The following is a 7,219-nucleotide window of genomic DNA, read 5'->3' as shown; positions in this document are numbered from 1 at the left end:
CTTTAAAACATGCTAGGGGTTTTTAAAACAAACTTCTCCCAGAAATTCAAATCCAAAATGAAGTATTTTTGTCTAATTAGGCTTATTTATTTGGTATGTTAACTCACATTGAATGCATTGATAAATGATGATAAAATTTCCCAAACCATATAAAATTGCTAAGGTTTTAATATACCCTGGTATAATTCATCACTTGAAATTCTAATTATTAAAATACTAAGTGTTTCAAAAAAACACCCAAATTTCCTGGTCAACTACATTATAATGAACTCCCATCAGAGTCATTTTTAAACCATGTCCATTTTTAAGTCTTTTGTCATTTATAGTTATTGCTCTGATGCTCTTGCATCTTATAGTACCTTCAAGGAGATTCATGAAAAGGGATTTTGACAAATACAGGTTTCTGATACCCTTAGGATCATAAAACTGAACTGAGTAAGGATTTCTAAAACTAATGGGAAAAGTATGTTCAACCAAAACAAATTAATAACATGGGACTAAAGGAATTAAGGAAGATGATTATAGTTTTTATGACTCTTGTTTAAAAATATTGCTGGTCCTCTAATGTTTGCTCTTCCAGATTTAAGGAAATTTTTTTCTCTTAAGGTATCTGTGACTTACAAAAATTTGATAAAATATTCCTTTATGAACAAATGGAAGCATTTTTCTTTTCTCCCTACCTGAACCCTCTAGAATTCAAAACACTCCATGAGTATTCTTTCTTTCATGGCAATTATAATTACTTATGTAAGTTCAATAAAAATCTGTTCTCTTTGAAACAGAACACCATTGGAAATATTGGTTATATTACCAAGGCTTTGACTAGAATGTCATATTTGAGAGAAACATGTATAGATTCAGATATGACCAGACAGGTTTAAGGAACTAAGGCTGACTTTATGGAAACAATGGAAATTTTACCCTGATATCTTGCTTATGGAGTTTCCAGCTGCCTTTCCAGTCCTACAGACTAAAGGTAGACAACTTGAGGTAAATGTCAGAAAGAGTTCCACAATAGCTCGTATATAGACAATCACTGTGCCTGCTACTCTACAGACCACTCAAAAGGATTACCAGAGACATTTGAACTACAAACCAAAAAAAAAAAAAAAAAAAAAAAAAATCCGTCATATTGCCAGTCTGCTCCCACTACATCTGAGGATGCTTCAAGTCTGACATCTAAAAATCTCACTGGTAGCATCAGGGACTCAGACACTGGATTTATAATTTGCTCTTTTGTTTCCTTAAAACAAAAATGAAAACAACTAATGAGCAAAAGTAGTGCGTGTGCTTGGCTTAGATTGTCTAGTGATATAATATTTATAACAAAGATATATGGACAGTAAAAGAATTCCAATAATTACAATTTGGTTTTTTTTGTTTGTTTGTTTCCATAAAAAAAGTCTTCTTGATTATCTCGTTGCTTGCTAACTAAGGCAGAATCTATACGATGACTAACACCACTTGCTAACAACACTTACATTCACTTCTCCTGGGAAATAAAATTCCATATAGATAAAATCAGGCAGCAAGCCTCTTGGCTATAAGAAGCCCCTGACCACAACACCTCCCTTCCCAAGGTTGCTGGGACTGGTTTACTGATCTATCCTCATATCAATATACCCATTTATATGAGATCAATTTTAGAGGGGATGATGGGTTTATTACACTGTTACTTTTCCTTAAAATGTATTTTGGGGGCGCCTGGGTGGCTCAGTGGGTTAAGCTGCTGCCTTTGGCTCAGGTCATGATCTCAGGGACCTGGAATCGAGTCCCGCATCGGGCTCTCTGCTCAGCGGGGAGCCTACTTCCCTCTCTCTCTCTCTGCCTGCCTCTCTGTCTACTTGTGATCTCTCTCTGTCAAATAAATAAATAAAATCTTTAAACAAAAAAATGTATTTTGGGATAAAATTAGTGATGTCATGTAATACCAAATTATGTAGGAAAATATCCAGGTTCTCAGATAAGAACTATCTCTGATAGTTCCCCTTCACTGGGGGCCAAAAGTTGCATCCTACACCATGTCAAATCCTTCCAATCCAAATCCCCTACTGTGCCTTAATTCAGCTTGAAGGAGTTACAGAAGATAAACCCATGTTCTACAGACATGGAATGAAGGATTGACAATGGGAAATCACAGTAGGAAAAAACTTAGCATGTCTGACTTAGGAACATAGTTGCTTCTATTTCTCTTGCTGCTCTGACCTTTAAATTAAAACTTTTGCTTAGCCTGTCACATGGCACATTACAGTGAAGATTTGCAAAAACTGTCTTTGAACCAAGACCAACCTCACCTGAGGAGATTAAGAAGTAGCCGAAGTGATCATCATTTCAATTCTTCAAGAGTGAGGAATGATCATAACTTAGGGAACTGAAACCATGCCCCACAGGGTTAATGAAGTTAAAATTAACAAAAAAATTTAAACTAGTTTTTCATACAACTGTTTCCCCCTAATCAGCAATTGTGTCTTTACAGACCCCACTAACAAGCTCACTAGCTGTCTTTGCAGAAGCCTGGACTCAAGGTCAATTGATATGTTTCTAGTCTATAAACGAGCAAGGCCCAGCATTCTTTAGGTGAGACAAGTCTAAGACTCCAGCTCTTAGAGCAAGCCCATAACCCCTTCCCTTATTGTAAGAAAACCTCCTGGTGTCAGGAACTGAATTTTGTCTCCTTCTGATATTAAGTCTCAACTCCAAAGAAACATGGGAATAAATGTTATGTTTGCTCAGTGCACATGCTCCATTTTTCCTCATAAATAATCATAAATTTCCCTACCCTTTTACCAAGATAAATATAAAGGATTCATTGGGTTTTTTTCTTCTGGGTCTATTCTAATATTACATTGGCTCCTTCAAATTGTAATTATTGGAATTCTTTTATTGTCCATATATCTTTGTTATAAATATTATATAAAATGTTAAACTAGACCATCTAAGCCAAGCACACATACCATGTTTGCTCACCAATTGGACTTATTAGAAAACATATATCACTTTTAAGATTCCCACCATTTATGGTATAATAAATTCCCCTGAATAAGGAAACTAAGTTCCTATATTTATATATTTATTTATATTTTATTTATATTTATGTATATATTCTCACACTTAGCAATGGGGAACTTGATGGACCTAAGCAGACAAGCCAGTCACTCTGGCACCGAGGGATATAAAATAGGTTGATCATCAGTGTTTTCTGAGGAAAGATTATTGACCAAAAGGGGCATATGATAAAGGAAGTTTTCAACTTTTAGTGTTTGTGGATCCTGCTCCTGGGCTCCTAGGGAAGATATACTTTTACCAAGGTCACAGTAACTTCACCAAACTTCAGAGCATGGGTAATATTTCTGCCCTAAGCATACATTGTATATCAAGTTATAGCAAATAACCTAAAGGAAATATTTTATACTAAATATAAGAGTAAAAATCTCCTGAAATTCCATTCCCCTACCTCCAAAACATGCAAACTTGCATGTACTAAAAGCATAGACAGTTTTCTGAAATGTCCTTCATCATGATGATTTGTAACTCAACAACAAAAAAACCTATATAACCCTGTAATATACAATCTTTCCAGATTCTTCTTTGTGAGGATTGTTTATTCCATGGAGTTGTCTTCACTGGGGCTTGAATTGTAAATTTGTTAATTTTGTGTTGATAAGTGCCAGGTTCTGGTGAACAAGGGATGTGGCACTGCAGGGTACTCCAGGTCCTTTTCTTCATAAAGTCACTACTTTAAAGAACAGAAGACTCAGCTAACTTTAACACACAGAAGCAGTCACAGAGAAGCAAGCAAAATGAGGATACAGACAAATTTATCCCAAATGAAAAAATAGGACTAGGCCACAGCCAGAGATCTAAGTGAAATAGATACAGGAAACATGCTTGAAAGAAATCTTAAAGCAACAATCACCGGACTTGAGAAAGGGGTGGAAGACCTGAGTTAAACCTTCAGCACAGAGATAAGGAATAACATGTTAAAGATAAAGAGATCAATAAATGAAATGAGAAACATGCTTGAATGATTGGAATAGCAGAATGAAAAAAGCAGGGGCACAAATTAGTGACCTAGAAGACAGAATAATAGAAAGTAGTCAAGCTGAACAGAAGAGAGAAAAGGAAATTATATACAATTAAATAGATCTAGGGAACTCAGTGACTCCATCAAACATAATAACATTGGTATTATAGGAGTCCCAGAAGAGAAACAGAGTAAAGGGCACAGAAATTTTGTTTGAATAAATAATAGTTTAAATTTTCCCTAATATGGGGAAACAGATATCCAGATCCAGAAGGTATAGAGAACTCCCATCAAAATCAACAAAAGCAGGCCAACACCAATATATATTGTAATTAAATTCACAAAATAAAGTGATAAAGAAAAAATCTTGAAAGCAGCAAGACAGAAGTCATTAACTTAGAAGGGAAAACCCATAAATCTAGTAGGAGATTTTTCAATAGAAACCTTGCAAGCCAGAAGAGAGTGGTATGATACATTCTAAGTGCTGAGCTGGAGAGTAATCAGAACTTCTTCCATACATGCATCTGCCCTTATTTTATGGACTATCCTCACAGCATGGCCCCCAAATGCCATTGTTCACTCCTGCCCCAAACAAAGAAACCAAGATTGCCTCTTGCCCCCAAGCCAAAGGAGATATCAACATCTGAGCACTTGCCAAAGGGAGAAAAAAACAGCAAGAAGCAATTTAACACAAAGATGAAGTAACAAATGGAATAGAGAGACTTAATGAATAAGCCAGTGAGGAGATTTTTGAAGGTAGAACAGAAATATAACAAACTCCACCAATCATTCCTTCAGAGATTGTAATTGATTGCCAAAAATCCCAAATTTGGGGTAACATTTGTCAGCCATCTACTAGTGTCTACACTCCTTGGGGAGGAGGATGAAGAGGTGCTGCATTATTTGACAAAAGTTGAAGTGACAGAATTTGAAGATATTAAATCAGAATAGATTTTATTTTGATGAATACTCTTCCTTTGAAAGTAAAGTTCTCTCTAAAGAATGTCATCTGAATGACAGTGATGATCTTTCTTCAAAGTCCACTGAAATCAAACAGAAATCTGGAGAGGAATGGTAAAATGTTCAAGTAAAATGCAGAATAAAACTAGAAGAAAGAGACAGCATGAGGAAACAGAGATCTTCTTCATCTGACCATTCTGATGCAGGTACAGATGAATTAAGAGAGATTATCAAAGATGGTATTTAGCCAAATCCATTACAGTACTACGTGGTTCCCAATATGGATGAAGAAGGTGAAGGAGAAGATGATGATGATGAAGATAATGGAGAAAAAGGATTGGAAGATATCAATGAAGAAGGAGGTGAGCATGAAGGTGAAGAGATGAAGATGAGGATGAGGGAAAGGAAGGAGAGGAAGATGAAGAGAAGATGACTAATGAACACTGATGGATTCCAACCTTCCTTTTTTAATTTTCTCCAGTCCCTGAAGGCAAGTTTCAGTCGTTTCCCTTCCCATTCTTCTGTTCATTGCCTTATTTTGAAGTCTCTTCACTCTTCCTTTATAACATGGTTCTCAAATTATGGGAGAGAGGAATACCTTTGAGCAGAATATAGTGGGAAAAGAATCTCTACCCCTTTCTTTTCCAAATTAATTTTTATCCCTTCCTGCCTCAACAAATCTTTATGGAATCTACACCATGCTCCATGGGAAAAAAGAAAATTCTCTGCTTCCTTGATTATGCTGACAGCTCTCCAGATGTCAGAGTTCTAGGCCCCTCTGTAGTAGTACATAGAATTCCAGCTTTTTCATCCTTTCTATGTACATTGGGCATAGAGATTATTATACTGTGTCTCTATGTGATAACGGACAGTTGGCATTTACCAACATGTATCTGTCTAATTACTCTTGTTTAAAAGAAAAAAAAAACTTTAAAAAATGGGGTTATTGGGAGAAGGGGGTGGGATTATGGACATTGGGGAGGGTATGTGATTTGGTGAGTGCTGTGAAGTGTGTAAACCTGGTGATTCACAGACCTGTACCCCTGGGGATAAAAATATATGTTTATAAAAAATAAAAAATTAAAAAAAAAATGGGGTTATAGAACATCACCAAAGGGTGGGTTTGAGATGTCTGGGTGGTTAAGTAGGCATTTTGACAATATGACTTTTCCTTTGGCATGTTTACTTGTGATGTTTAATGAACATCCTTGCATTTAAGAAGGCAATTTTAAAATAAAATTTCCGGGCGCCTGGGTGGCTCAGTGGGTTAAGCCGCTGCCTTCGGCTCAGGTCATGATCTCAGGGTCCTGGGATCGAGTCCCGCATCGGGTTCTCTGCTCCGCGGGGAGCCTGCTTCCTCCTCTCTCTCTCTCTGCCTGCCTCTCTGCCTGCTTGTGATCTCTCTCTGTCAAATGAATAAATAAAATGTTTAAAAAAATAAAAAATTAAAAAAATAAAATAAAATTTCCTCCCAATGATGACATGAGCCCTGCCATTTGATGGGAGAATCAGCAGAACCTATAGGATCTTATTTGGCATTGACGTTCTCTATTGTAATTTTGTTCCTGTTTATTTTTAAATTTACTTTTTGTTTCACTAGAAAGGAGAGATAATGCTCAGTTTAAAAGACATGAAAACATGCAAACAAGAATATAATATCCACCTAGGCTATCACTGAAAATAGAAGGAGAGATAAAAAGCTTCCAGGACAAACAAAAACTGAAAGACTTTGCAAACACCAAACCAGCTCTACAGGAAATATTGAAAGGGATCCTCTAAGCAAAGAGAGACCCTAAAAGTAGTAGATCAGAAAAGAACGGAGACAATATACAGTAACAGTCACCTTACAGGCAATACAATGGCACTAAATTCATATCTCTCAATAGCTACCCTGAATGTAAATGGGCTAAATGCTCCAATCAAAAGACACAGGGTATCAGAATGGATTAAAAAAACAAAACCCATCAATATGCTGCCTACAAGAAACTAATTTTAGACCAAAGACACTTCCAGATTTAAAGTGAGGGGGTGGAAAACAATTTACCATGGTAATGGACATCCAGAAGAAAGCAGGAGTGGCAATCCTTATATCAGATCAATTAGACTTTAAGCCAAAGACTATAAAAAGAGATGAGGAAGGACACTATATCATACTCAAAGGGTCTGTTCAAGAAGACCTAATGATTTTAAATATCTATGTCCCTAACATGAGAGCAGCCAACTATATAAAATAAT

General features: G+C 36.2%; 1 pseudogene; it reads left to right on the top strand.

Moving 5' to 3' along the window:
• Positions 1–1,855: 1,855 nt before the first annotated feature.
• Positions 1,856–5,944, top strand: LOC101693396 (annotated as a pseudogene).
• Positions 5,945–7,219: the final 1,275 nt, after the last annotated feature.

This window comes from Mustela putorius, unplaced genomic scaffold (genome assembly GCF_011764305.1).
Source record: "Mustela putorius furo isolate JIRA1106 unplaced genomic scaffold, ASM1176430v1.1 tig00000398_pilon_pilon_pilon, whole genome shotgun sequence".
NCBI lineage: Eukaryota > Metazoa > Chordata > Mammalia > Carnivora > Mustelidae > Mustela > Mustela putorius.
Note: the sequence above shows the minus strand (reverse complement) of the source record. Positions and strands in the feature narration are given on the sequence as shown.